Source organism: Podarcis pityusensis, assembly GCF_964106645.2.
Source record: "Podarcis pityusensis genome assembly, chromosome: 9".
NCBI lineage: Eukaryota > Metazoa > Chordata > Lepidosauria > Squamata > Lacertidae > Podarcis > Podarcis pityusensis.
Genome location: NC_138034.1, coordinates 74,720,630 through 74,734,554, shown reverse-complemented (window position 1 = coordinate 74,734,554; position 13,925 = coordinate 74,720,630). Strand labels below are relative to the sequence as shown.

General features: G+C 39.5%; 1 protein-coding gene across 4 annotated transcripts in view; it reads right to left on the bottom strand.

The window, feature by feature from the left end:
• Positions 1-13,925, bottom strand: part of LOC308485349 (uncharacterized protein) — a 63,120-nt gene that overhangs the window by 22,932 nt on the left and 26,263 nt on the right. For 2 of the 4 annotated variants that reach the window (XM_081021150.1, XM_081021153.1), the window contains exons 1-2: positions 1,958-2,061; positions 454-553 (exon numbers count right to left, since the gene is read on the bottom strand). The gene's annotated coding sequence lies outside the window, so the exon portion shown is untranslated. Of the gene's footprint in view, positions 1-450; positions 554-1,957; positions 2,062-13,925 lie in introns of those variants that run through there. The other 2 variants (XM_081021152.1, XM_081021151.1) reach the window with 2 other exon arrangements.

Genomic DNA, 13,925 nt, shown 5'->3' with positions numbered 1-13,925 from the left:
CCGGAACAAATTAAGTACTTAACCCGAGGTACCACTGTAGTATTATTGTTATTGTTATTGTTATTGTTATTGTTATTGTTATTGTTATTGTTATTGTTATTGTTATACAATCCAACATAAAGATGTTGTTGAGTCCAATATAACTGAAATGTCTTCCATTTTCTTTTGCTGGATCAATCTCAGTTTTTAAGCCAAAAGGATGTTCCATATGGATTCCAAGGCATTTTTAAAAATTGTTTTAGGTAATATAGCAGATTCTCATTTTGCATCCTATTCCTCTCTCTTAACTCCTGGACATCTAGTTTACAGGACTCCAGTAAGATGTTCACCATTTAATAGATAGTGTGGGACCTATGAGGTCTTCAGATGTTCCTGGGTGCCAACTTCCTCCATCACAGGGCCACATCTTCCCCACCCTTAATGGAAGATATATTCATTTAATTATACAACTACCTCCTGGTCATCAGAAAAGATGGAGTACTAGATCCGGTCTCAGTTGGACGCATATAAATCCACTTGAATCTAACAAGACTTTGGAGATCATCTGTTGGTCCTGAAAAAGAAGCAGAGGGAAGCTGTTATCCAGGATCTCCAGGTGTGCCATTTTGTGTGTTTTTTGCCAAGACGCAGCCTGACATCTGATGCTGTGGCTTCAAGAAAGAAGAGGGCTGTTGCAAAAGCAAGTGAATGCTTTCTGTGAATTAAAAAAAAACTCAGCTGGCAAAACTTAACCCAAGGAACAGAACTGTTAACCCCTTGCGAGGTTTCCTGCCAAGCATACCCTTTTGAGTTAATATACCTTATGTTCAAATGTTATCTATCAATTTGTTCTGTGCAATCGCTGCCGTCTTTGTTATCTCTTCTCTTAACAGGTGAGCCTTTGCCATAACGCCTTGTGCCTTTGCTCGAACATCAGCTGATGAGGACCCAGATTGGACCCAGACGCCCAGACATCGCTCCAGCATTGTTGGAAGGGACCCAAGACGCCCAACGCCCACCAGACGCCTGACGCCCGTGAGATGACCACCCTGCCTTCCTGCATCACCCCTGGACGCTTTGCACGGCTCAAGAATCCAGCATGGATTGAAAGAGGACATTTTCTCATTTTCTTTCCTTTCCTTTTGCATAACTGATTTTTATAGAAGGTTGCAGAGCCTCTGGATAGCTTTACAACACCCCTGCAGAGGAGGGTATTTGTGTGGGTTGTTCAATCAGGGAAATCATGCCCCGGCCTCCTTTCATTATCTTGCCACCTGGTAGAGCTCCACCCAGAGCCTCCAGAACTTAACTAAAGCCCCCTTTGAACCACAGCACCGACTTGGTAATAACCCTGTGCACGAAAGGCTAGGTTCACCGAATTACTGGCTGGCTTTGTGTCAAAGAGCGCCAGTGACAATTTGACATGTACGTTCCCAGCCCAAACCATTACACCTGAGTACACGCCAGGAACTTATCTTTTGGCTGCAATCTGACTGCATGCCTGACACGCTTGGTGTGGTGACAGCTGACCTAGCAACAGTTGCAGGCAGCTCCCAGCTCCCAAAATTGGGGAAAGACTCAGTGGCCTCTAGAAAGGATAGTGGTCCATTTGGGACAGGCCTGGAGGCTGTCCAAAAACAAACAGGGGGGAATGAAGGGACAAGATACCCAAATCCTGTCTGAAATCACCCCAGGCTTCAATAATCACCCCAGGCCTCAAAACTGTCCAAAACTCCTTTTGTCTTCTAAAAATCCAAAACAGCTTTTCTCTGCTTGTCTCTGCTTATTCTCACAAGATGCTATGCATAAGCAAAATGTTACTTTTAAAGGCTAATGAATAGGCTCTGTCATTGCCAAGAATACTCAGGCCTGAGAAACAAATCTTATCTCATTCTAGTTGCAACACATCTGAACATGCTGAAAATCATAGCTTGTAAGGAAAGTATTCCACCCATCAGACTTATTTCTGTTTGGATACCTTGGTGTTGTCATGGAACAATCTTTTCTCTCCTTTAATTTCTTCTTAAGGTTGTTTCATCCTCCCACTGGCTCAGAACCACCTCCCTTGTGATGTCAGGCATTCCAGAACTCCTCCCCTTTAGGCTATACCATTTCCTGATTGGCTGCTCATCATAGCCAATCAGCATGCCACATAAAGCATAAACCCAGAAAAATGTTTATTTCAGATATGTTATACTACTTATTTTTTTCCAAAAGTTATTACTGTTTTATTTTTGAACCTTTAAATACTTATCTAGAAGTACATCTAATGGCCTTTGTTTTATTCCATTTTTGGAAGGTGTGTCTTTTTCTAATGCCTCTAATTGACCTACTGTGTTTGGTGAGACACTCAAGCATTGCTGTATCCCAGTTTTTATTTTCTCATATGTTCAGAGATATTTCTTTTCTTTTAATAATAATTTTTATTACTTTGCAATTACAATCCGATAATAGCCTCATTCTAACAATACCAATTTATAATGCAATTATTAATACCAATCACTCAAATACCTAATTATATAATTTAGATAAAATGGCCCCCGTGTCCTAGAATTTGTCATGGACAGGACTTCCCACAGTCCGTGTGGGTGGGTGGGGGGCAGTCAGTCAAAAGAGGCAGAGAAAGACCTGCATTTTTCTTTTCTTTTTTAAAATATTTTTTATTAGTTTTTAGCATACAAAACTTTAAAGACATACCGCACAAATTATTATACACATATCCTTATTTGGACTTCCTTCAGCACCTCTGATAATCCTCCGTCTTAATTATTTCTCCTGCAATTCTTAACTTAATATTGCCTTGACATTTTCTAACAAATCATTTCTCCCTTTCCATTTTTACAATATTTCTCAAATTACTCCTCACAGAACTTCTTGTAATCCTACAAACGTAATCTGATCGTCACAGATACTTTTCAAATACTCCATAAATTTAGTCCAGTCTTCGGTAAACCTCTGGTCCCGTCGGTCTCGGATCCTTCCTGTTAGCTTGTCTAGTTCTGCGTAGTCCATTAGTTTCACCCTCCATTCTTCTAATGTTGGTAATTCTTCTTGCTTCCATTTTTGGGCCAATAATATTCTTGCTGCTGTTACTGCATATAAAAAAAGCTTACAGTCTTTCCTGTTTATATCATTTCCAACTATACCCAAGAGAAATGCTTCTGGTTTCTTAATGAAAGTATATTTCAACATTTTTTTCAACTCATTATATATCATCTCCCAGAAGCATTTCACCTTTTTACATTCCCACCACATATGATAAAATGATCCTTCTTTTTCTTTGCATTTCCAACATTTGTTACTAACTTTATACATTTTTGCTAACTTTACTGGTGTGATGTACCATCTGTACATCATCTTCATGACATTTTCTTTTAGTGCATTGCATGCAGTAAATCTCAGACCCTCTTTCCATAATTTGACCCATTCATTTAACTGTATATTATATCCAAAGTCTTTTGCCCAGTGAATCATAACTGATTTTACCTCCTTGTCTTTCAAGTGCCATTCAAGCAGTAATTTGTACATTTTGGACAGAATTTTAAAATCATTATTCAATATTTCTTGTTGAAACCTCGATTCTTTTTCACAAAAGCCCTTTTCTTTAATATCATGTTTAAATACTTCATTAATCTGATGATAATGTAACCAATCATTAACATACTCTTTCACTTCCTCATATGGTTTCAATTTCCATTTTCCTCCTTCTCTAATTACCAATTTCCCATATGTTATCCACTTCCCGCTCATATTAACCTTTTTTACACACATCATTTCTAATGGAGACAACCAATGTGGTGTTTTTTGTTCCAGTAGGTTTTTATACCTATCCCAAATTTCAATAAGAGATCTTTGAAATATGTGGTTTCCAAATCCTTTATTGACCTTTTTTTACCATACCATAAATATGCATTCCAACCAAATCTATTATCATGGCCTGCTAAATCCAACAATTCTGTATTTCCCAATTTCATCCACTCCTTCAACCAACAGAGGCACGATGCTTCATAATATAATTTCAAGTCCGGCAGGGCGAAGCCTCCTCTTTCCTTTGCATCTGTTAATAACTTATATTGTATTCTCGGCTTCTTACCCTGCCAGATATATCTTGAAATTATCTTCTGCCACTCTTTAAATATTGCTGCCCCTTTGATTATGGAATTGTCTGAAACAGAAATAACATCTTTGGTAGCACGTTCATCTTTATTGCTGATATCCTTCCCCAAAATGATAGTTTCAACCTTCCCCATACCTCTAGATCCCTTTTAACATTATTCCACATTGGTGTATAATTATTTTGAAACAGATCAATATTTTTAGGAGTTAACCAAATTCCTAAGTATTTAACTTTTTTAACCACTTCTATACCTATCTGTTGTTGCAATGTTTCAACCAATTCCTGTTCCATGTTTTTAACCATTATCTTAGTTTTCCTTTTATTCAGTTTAAAACCCGCCACTTGACCGAACTGCTCTATCTCCTCAATTACTTCATTGATACTTGTTGGTGGTTCTTCAATTGTTAATACCAAGCCATCGGCAAAGGCTTTTACCTTATATTCATTCCGACCGACTGTAACACCCTTTATCTGCTCATTTTTCCTTATCGACCTTAGACGTACTTCCAGTACCGATATGAATAATAATGGAGAAAGGGGACATCCTTGTCTTGTGCCTTTAGCAATTACAATATTTTCTGTTGTTATATTATTTACAATCAATTTTGCTTTCTGATCAGTATATATAGCTTTTAAACCATTTAAGAAGAATTGACCCATATCCATAAGTTCCAAATTTTTTAGCATAAATTCCCAAGATATATTATCAAAGGCCTTTTCCGCATCCACAAAAATTAACATTGCTTGTTTTTCATTCCTGGCTGTCAGGCATTCAATTATATTCACTATATTCCTTATGTTATCTTTCATCTGTCTGCCAGGAAGAAAACTTGCCTGATCTTTATGTATCATTTATTTCAGTATTTTTTTCATCCTGCTCGCTAATATGCTTGCAAATAATTTATAATCATTATTCAACAGCGAAATTGGCCGATAATTCTTTACTTGCGTTAAATCAGAGTCTTGCTTCGGAATAAATGTAATATATGCTTCTTTCCATGTTTCAGGTAATTCTCCTTTCTTTAATATATTGTTCATACCTTCTTTGAGAGCCAGTGTGGTGTAGTGGTTAAGAGCGGTAGTCTCGTAATCTGGGGAAACGGGTTTGAGTCTCTGCTCCTCCGCATGCAGCTGCTGGGTGACCTTGGGCCAGTCACACTTCTTTGAAGTCTCTCAGCCCCACTCACCTCACAGAGTGTTTGTTGTGGGGGAGGAAGGGAAAGGAGAATGTTAGCCGCTTTGAGACTCCTTAAAGGGAGTGAAAGGTGGGATATCAAATCCAAACTCTTCTTCTTCTTCTTTCATTGGCACAAGTAGGATGTGTTTCATTTCTTTATAGTATCTTGCAGTGAATCCATCCGGTCCCGGTGTCTTCCCACTTTTCAATTGTTTTTTGGCTTCTTTAATTTTGTTTGTTTAGTCATTTAGTCGTGTCCGACTCTTCGTGACCCCCTGGACCAGAGCACGCCAGGCACTCCTCTCTTCCACTGCCTCCCGCACTTTGGTCAAACTCATGCTGGTAGCTTCGAGAACACTGTCCAACCATCTCGTCCTCTGTCGTCCCCTTCTCCTTGTGCCCTCCATCTTTTCCAACATCAGGGTCTTTTCCAGGGAGTCTTCTCATGAGGTGGCCAAAGTCTTGGAGCCTCAGCTTCAGGATCTGTCCTTCCAGTGAGCATTCAGGCCTGATTTCCTTAAGAATGGAGAGGTTTGATCTTCTTGCAGTCCATGGGACTCTCAAGAGTCTCCTCCAGCACCATAATTCAAAAAGCATCAATTCTTCAGCGATCATTAAATTCTTTAATTTCCTCTACTTCAATTGGGTTGTTCAGTCTGTCTTTTTTATCAGTCGGGATTTTTTGCACCTCCTTTTTCCTCAGGAATTCTTCTATTTTTTTAATATCACTTTTCTCAGTTCTTTTATATAAATGTCTGTAAAAGTCTACAAATCCTTTTCTAATTTCTTTCAGATTGTCTGTTTCTTTTCCATCCACTATAATTTTATTAATTGTATTCTGTTCCTTTCTTTTCTTAATTTGGCATACCAGCCATTTTCCAGACTTATTTGCAAATTCAAAATTTTTCTGTCTCATTCTTTTAATATTCCATTCTACTTCTTTATTATCATTGCAAATTGAGTTTGTAATATTTTAATATTTTGCTTTATTTTCATATTGTTTGGTTTTTTTAAATTAAATTATTCTCATTTTCCATTATTTGTTTTAGAATTTCTTTCCTCCCTTTTTCTCTTAATTTGTTTTTAATCGTATTCTGCTGAATAAAAAAAACCTCACATCACCGCTTTGCTGGCATCCCATACTGTACTAATTTTTGTACCCTTATTACAGTTATTCACAAAATAGTCCGTTAAATTCTTAAGTGCCTTTTCTATTATTTTCTGGTCACCCAAAAGACTCTCATTTATTCTCCATCAAAAGGATTTTTCTTCTATTCCTTTTATAACACACTTTATTGCATTATGATCCGAAAGTACTTTTGGTTGTATTTCTTGGTGTTAATTCGCTCCAAACCTGATAAATTCTTGACATTGACTGATTTGCTTCTGAATGATAAGTGAATTGTTTTTCTAATGGGTGTCTTAGTCTCCAAATATCTATCAAGTTACAATTCTCAATCATTGAAAAAAAAAGTCTTGGGTAATTTCCCTTCCTTAACTTTCCCACTTGCTCTTAATCTACCCATTTCCATTGACACCACTCCATTCATATCACCCATTATTATGATTTTCTGGTCCATAAATTCAAATAACTTTTCCTCCAACTCTTTATAAAAATCAGTTTTATTTCCATTAGGTGCATAGACCCCGACTATTATCAATTTTTCGCCTTGCCATCTGACTTGAACTGCAATAACTCTACCTTCCTCATCTTTAAAAATCTGCTAAGCTTCCAATTTATTTTTTATATACAGCACCACCCCTCTCTTCTTGCTTCTGTCTGATGAAATAAATTCGTTTCCTAGTTTTTTTTTTAATTAACACCTTTCTATGTCTTCTCGCCAGATGAGTCTCTTGCAAACAAATAATGTCCAAATTCTTCCTCTTCAAATAATATTCAATTTTATTGTATTTTTTTTATAGTTCATCCCATTAATATTCCAAGTCCATAATTTCAGACTTGCATTTTTCACAGCAGTGGGCTAAAACGCCCCTTCTCAGGAGAAGAGAATGTACCTTATCAGCACAGTGAGAGTGGCCTAGATGAAGGTCAACTCTCTGAGGAGCAGCTGCTAGTGTGCACGGCTCCGAGGTTAATGACTGTATGCAATAAATCTTCTTGTAATTACAACTACTACATGCTGATTACCTAAGCCAGTGTGCTGTAGTGGTTAAGAGCAGTAGACTCCTAATCTGGTTAACCAGGTTCGCATCTCTGCTCCTCCACATGCAGCTGCTGGATGACCTTGGGCCAGTCACACTTCTTTGAAGTCTCTCAACCCCACTCACCTCACAGAGTGTTTGTTGTGGGGGAGGAAGGGGAAGGAGAATGTTAGCCGCTTTGAGACTCCTTTGGGTAGTGATAAAGCGGGATATCAAATCCAAACTCTTCTCTTCTAAGCCGGCAGTCTGCCAGATCTTGACAGAATTGATGGACTGATTATTTGCTTTAAAAATTCAAAACCTTTTAAATATCCATTACATTCTGGTCATAATAATAGACGCTTGTACAACAACTGCAATATTAATAACTTCTAGTTGTGTTGACACAGTAAATGATTTATAAAAGGACAAGTGAGCAACTCAAACTATATATTTGTTCTTCCTGTGTGTGGCAATTATTCTGTCTCATGTAAGAATCTATACAAAGCTTTAAAAATATTCATTGAACGGTTGCCCTTTTTTGTAATAATTTGTCCTGCATAGTTCAGTAATTTATTTTGCCAATCTTCTTCATTATCATTTTTGGCCAAGACTTCTTCCTTCCATAGTGGTTGGCTGGTCTTAGCCTGGCATCCAGTCTCGCATACTGAAGCCAAGTTTTTCGCTCAAACGGTCCATCAAGTCCTGTACATCTCAATATCATAACTTCAATTTTTTTAAAACAACAATCATTTCCCACATTTTCTTCAAATCTTTATATGTCTTTTCCCAGGCCTTTTTAATAATTTTACATTGCCACCACATAAGATAGCCTCTTAAACCTTTTGCCTTCCCTTCCTGTTTCTTCTCCAGCACAGTCAAAGCCTCCCAAATCATTTCACACATGGTACCATCTTCATCAGTCAGGACCTACCAAATCATTTCACATGGAATTCCATTTTTTGTCTTTGACTATTCTTACTTTCCCTTGTATTTTCCTCAGACCTCGTTTGTCTACCATTCCCACCTTGGTGGTTTGTGCATTCACATCTTTTAATTGTCTCCCAGCCTCTGAAAGTGCATCAGTATTTTTAAGAATTTGAGAAGCTGTTTTGTTAACATCTTCATTGGCTCAAAATATTAATATATAAAAGCAAATCAAACAATTCATATTTTAAATTCTCGTGTATTGCAGTCTGGCTGGGTACTTTTAACATTGAGCTTTTTCCTTTTGCCATTTCCAATTTAGAGTATATTGGCAAAACCTACTGGTGTTTCACAACTTTATGACTAGTTGCAGGACCTTAGCCAGACCTAGCAGAGTAAACGCAGAATCCACGGAAGCAATTGGCAACTTGGCTGCAGACAGGATAGACGAAGCAGGAACCAGGAACTTGTAGTTAGGTGTTTATTATATACAGTGGACTATTTACAGGAACAGAACACAGATCATAGAATCATAGACTCATAGAGTTGGAAGAGACCACAAGGGCCATCGAGTCCAACCCCCTGCCAAGCAGGAAACACCATCAGAGCACTCCTGACATATGGTTGTCAAGCCTCTGCTTAAAGACCTCCAAAGAAGGAGACTCCACCACACTCCTTGGCAGCAAATTCCACTGTCGAACAGCTCTTACTGTCAGGACGTTCTTCCTAATGTTTAGGTGGAATCTTCTTTCTTGTAGTTTGGATCCATTGCTCCGTGTCCGCGTCTCTGGAGCAGCAGAAAACAACCTTTCTCCCTCCTCTATGTGACATCCTTTTATATATTTGAACATGGCTATCATATCACCCCTTAACCTCCTCTTCTCCAGGCTAAACATGCCCAGCTCCCTTAGCCGTTCCTCATAAGGCATCGTTTCCAGGCCTTTGACCATTTTGGTTGCCCTCCTCTGGACACGTTCCAGTTTGTCAGTGTCCTTCTTGAACTGTGGTGCCCAGAACTGGACACAGTACTCCAGGTGAGGTATGACCAGAGCAGAATACAGTGGCACTATTACTTCCCTTGATCTAGATGCTATACTCCTATTGATGCAGCCCAGAATTGCATTGGCTTTTTTAGCTGCCGCGTCACACTGTTGGCTCATGTCAAGTTTGTGGTCAACCAAGACTCCTAGATCCTTTCCACATGTACTGCTCTCAGGCCAGGTGTCACCCATCTTGTATTTGTGCCTCTCATTTTTTTTGCCCAAGTGCAATACTTTACATTTCCCCCTGTTAAAATTCATCTTGTTTGTTTTGGCCCAGATCTCTAATCTGTCAAGGTCATTTTGAAGTGTGATCCTGTCCTCTTTGGTGTTAGCCACCCCTCCCAGTTTGGTGTCATCTGCAAATTTGATCAGGATGCCCTTGAGTCCATCATCCAAGTCGTTGATAAAGATGTTGAATAAGACCGGGCCCAAGACAGAACCCTGTGCAACCCCACTAGTCACTCTTCTCCAGGATGAAGAGGAACCATTGATGATCTTTAGCTAGCTCTCTCTGACATGACTCACAGTTCCTAAACTGACACACTGAACCACTGAACTAACGAACTAACACATTCCAGTTAGTAGACCATTAATTATCATTCCCTTGAGAGAGCTTGACCAATCATGGAGCTGTCTCCATGCCTCTGTATCACCAGGCAGACTTACTCCTTCACATGGCCTTTTGGCTGTCTGCCAAACCTTAATTGACCCTGTGTGAGTAGCTGCATGTACACAGTTTCCCAACAGTGGTGGGGGCAAGTCTCCTCTTTTCCCAGCTTCCTCTATAGGGTTTAATTCCAAAACACCAAGCCCTTTCCCACCACAGTGTGTATTATTTTTAGCTTTCTCAGTACTTTGTCAAGGTCATCAACTCAGCAGTGGAAGCCTATTTTTCCAACCTAATCCCTCCACCTCTGCCACTTTGCTCACAAATATCTGTTTCTGACAATTATATGTACAAATCTTTGCATCCATTCATGTCAAAATAGTTATAAGATCCAACATAATAATACTGAATAGATTTCAATTGCTAAGAACTTTCCTTTCCACAACCATAAGCGAAAAATTTAAGACAGTGGTGTGGAGGCTTCCTGAGAATCCATATAATAAATCAATGTTATTAAATTTATTTTAGACAATGTTCACAGTGAGTATTCTGGTCCTCTTCTTTTTCTCTTGATTTTTAGCCAGCAAATGCCTTTTTAGTAAAATAAATACATAATTGTAAATCCGTTAATTTGGACATCTTCAGAGTAGATCCAAAAGTACTTTCCCAGAAGTAAAATAGTTTCCAGAGAGTTAATCTTATCTTTCTTCCAGAAAACAATTATAATATTGTTTTGCAGCACCCCGAGACACCCCAATGCTCCTCTTGGGTTTTTTGGGGGAGGCGCATCGCCCTTGGGCTCTTCCCCTCACTCTATGGAGCCGAATCTGATGGAGCCATCAGATTCTCAGTCCGATTGCCATTTTGCGAGGACCTGGAAACCCGCTGAATGAAAAATTTAGCCCTTGAGGGAACTCCCAAAGGAACTGAATGTTGTGTTTTCTCAAAGCATCTGCTACGAATATCACTTAAATCTCCTGAGATCAAGGATTTTCTTGATGAAGTTGAAGATTCAAGGGCAGCCCCACCCACATGAGTACATTACAGTAATACAGCCTTCAGATTATTAGCACATGGGCTACAGTGATCAGGTTACTGCTGTCCAGGAATGGTCTCAGTTGGTGAAGGAGACCAAATTGATTTATTGGCCCTCATCCAGTCCACCATTGTCTTGAGACACTGGATAGCTCCATTTGCCAGAGCATAGTGCTGATAATGCCAAGTCTGCAAGTTTGAGCCCCATAAGGAACAGTTGCACATTCCTGCATTGCAGGGGTTGGACTAGATGATCCTCAGGGTCCCTTTCAACTCTATGATTTTATGATTCTACCACCTGGGATGAAAAATTAGTCTCCTGCAGCCTATGAACCCACTGATTGCCCTTATTTAGCTTGTAAGATAGTGACCATGGAGATCAGAAGGGACAGTGGGGCATTGGGCATACAAAGTAAGGAAACAAATATTGGTATGCATTGCAAATACAGTGGTACCTCGGCTTACATACACTTCAGGTTACAGACTCCGCTAACCCAGAAATAGTACCTCGGGTTAAGAACTTTGCTTTAGGATGAGAACAGAAATCGTGCTCCGGCGGCGCGGCAGCAGCAGGAGGCCCCATTAGCTAAAGTGGAGATTCAGGTTAAGAACAGTTTCAGGTTAAGAAGAGACCTCCAGGACTTCCAGGGTGGCGCCATCGGCAATGGCGGATTCCCTCTGATCCGGAGGGACTGGCTCCACGGAAAACGGGTCTGTTCCGCTACAGCGAAGCGGGGACCCTTTAAAAAACCACAGGCAGATGAAGCCTGTGACCATGGGACTCGGCAGGCACCTTTCGCGCCCCCCCCCAATTCGTAAAGGAACCCAATTACGGGCTCCGGAGCGAAGAGGGGCTAGTGGCGCGGTGCTGAGAGTCAACTGCTTCTTCCGTGGAGCGAAGCCGCACAGCCGTTGCCGGAGCGCGCTACCTTTTTCCTGGGACAATTTGGCTACAAAAACAACTACCCGTGAGCAGATCAAATTTGGACAATTGGACTTTAAACAACAATCTGTGAGTAGAACGGAAAATTGGATCAAGAAATCTTTCTTAATTTGGCACTGAAACGGGAAGGTCTAAACAGGAAGTCAGCCTTCCGTTTCTTGTAGATAGATTAAAGCAAAGACATGGCAAACTAGAGTGTAGAAAATCGTTTGTAAAGGATCAACTTTCATCATCTAAAATTACTGAACCCCCTTCGGAAGCAGGAGAAGAGGGGGGATTTTTTCCGGATTGCTTAAACCTGCAGAAGAGAGTGTAAAGAAAAGTAATTTTCCACCGTCTTGAACCTGGGAGCGGGGTGTCAGGATAGACGTTTTTGGGAAGTTCATTGACTATAGACAAATGTTTTTGAGACAGTTAAAAGAAGAGAAACATAGTGATTCCATTGTCCTCTTTCGCATTTTAAAGGAACAAATATTGACAAAATATCTTAAAAAGGAAACTTTGTTGTTAGATCTGCTGTTAAAAAAAGAGAGAGAGAGAGAGAAAAGAGTTGGATACAAATAGACGTCCTTTCCCTAGAGGGAGCTTGTGAAACTGTTATGAAATTTGAACTGGGGAGCTTCGCAGCTGCAACAGATTAAGATCGTGGGAACAGACTTCTGACCTTGTATAACAATGTACTCAGAGGCTCTGGTGCGTGCTTTCTGTAAGACAAGTGCTTTATTGGAACAGTTACATGAGAAGACGGATTTGATGACTGTTGCGATCAGAAATTTTGGACAGGTAGTGGGTATCTATATAGAACCCACTCAGGAATCAATTCAGGAGTGTGCTCTGACAGATCAGATGAAGGAGGAGGTTGTGGCTGGACCCCGGGAGGCAGAGATGGAGGGAACCGTGGCCCAGCAGGAACATGAGTTGTTGGATCTGACGAATGAACCTGGAAAAAGCCAGATTTGGAGAGATAGAGTCTTGTTTGGTTTGGAGATGGGGGGCTGGATAGACCCCCCTATGCAGGGATGTTTTGACTTTTCAAGTCTGGCGTTGGGCCGGGAGGAGTTTGGAGTTGTGGGGGTCCTCAATTTTGGAGGGACCTTGAAACATGCTTTTAAATACCACATGGAGTTCAGTGTGGACTATGGAAAAGGGGCTGATCTGTTGAGAAGGGACAAAAATACTGTCAAGCTGGAGTCTCTACGAGTGAAAGGAGCAGAAGACAAAGTAAAGTACAGGTATAAATATGAAGAAGATCTGCGGAAGGGACATGGAAGAGACTTAAGGGCCTCGGACATAAGGTTACCAGGTTAATGAACTAGATGGATGGGATAGAAAGGACTGACAAAACCCGAGACCAGGAGGAAGAGACGTTGGATGAAGATTGGAGAAAGCTTCAAAAATTCTATTTAGGAATGTTTTCTAAAATTAATGAGTATTAGAAAAATGTTGGAATGAAATTATTTGGCTTTAGCAGAAATGTTAAAAAGAACTATGCAAGAATATGTTATGGTTATGAGAAATTGGTATAGATAAGACTTAAGTTTTAAGTTTTAGGGTTTTTTATAGTAAGATAAGGTTAAAATAGATTAAGGTAATTCAATGACAGAATATTATGAAAAATGGGAAAGATTTGCTGTGATAATCAATAACTAGAATACAAAAAAGGGAGGGGTGAGGAGGTCGATGAAATAAGGTAATGACAGTTAAGGATTTGGGAATATTGGATCTGTTTTTAAACTTTTGTGGTTTATTTTTGTTTTTTGATTTTGATGTGTTATGTGTTTTGTTTTTGCTTTTTGCTTTTGATTTTTATCAATTTGTATTGTTTGATTGTTGTTTGTTTTTTCCTTGTTTTTTTCCTTCTTTTTCTCTTTGTTTTTTCTGTAACCTTAAAATTCTTAATAAATATCATTAAAGAAAAAAAGAGAGAGAGACCTCCAGAACTAATTATGTTCTTA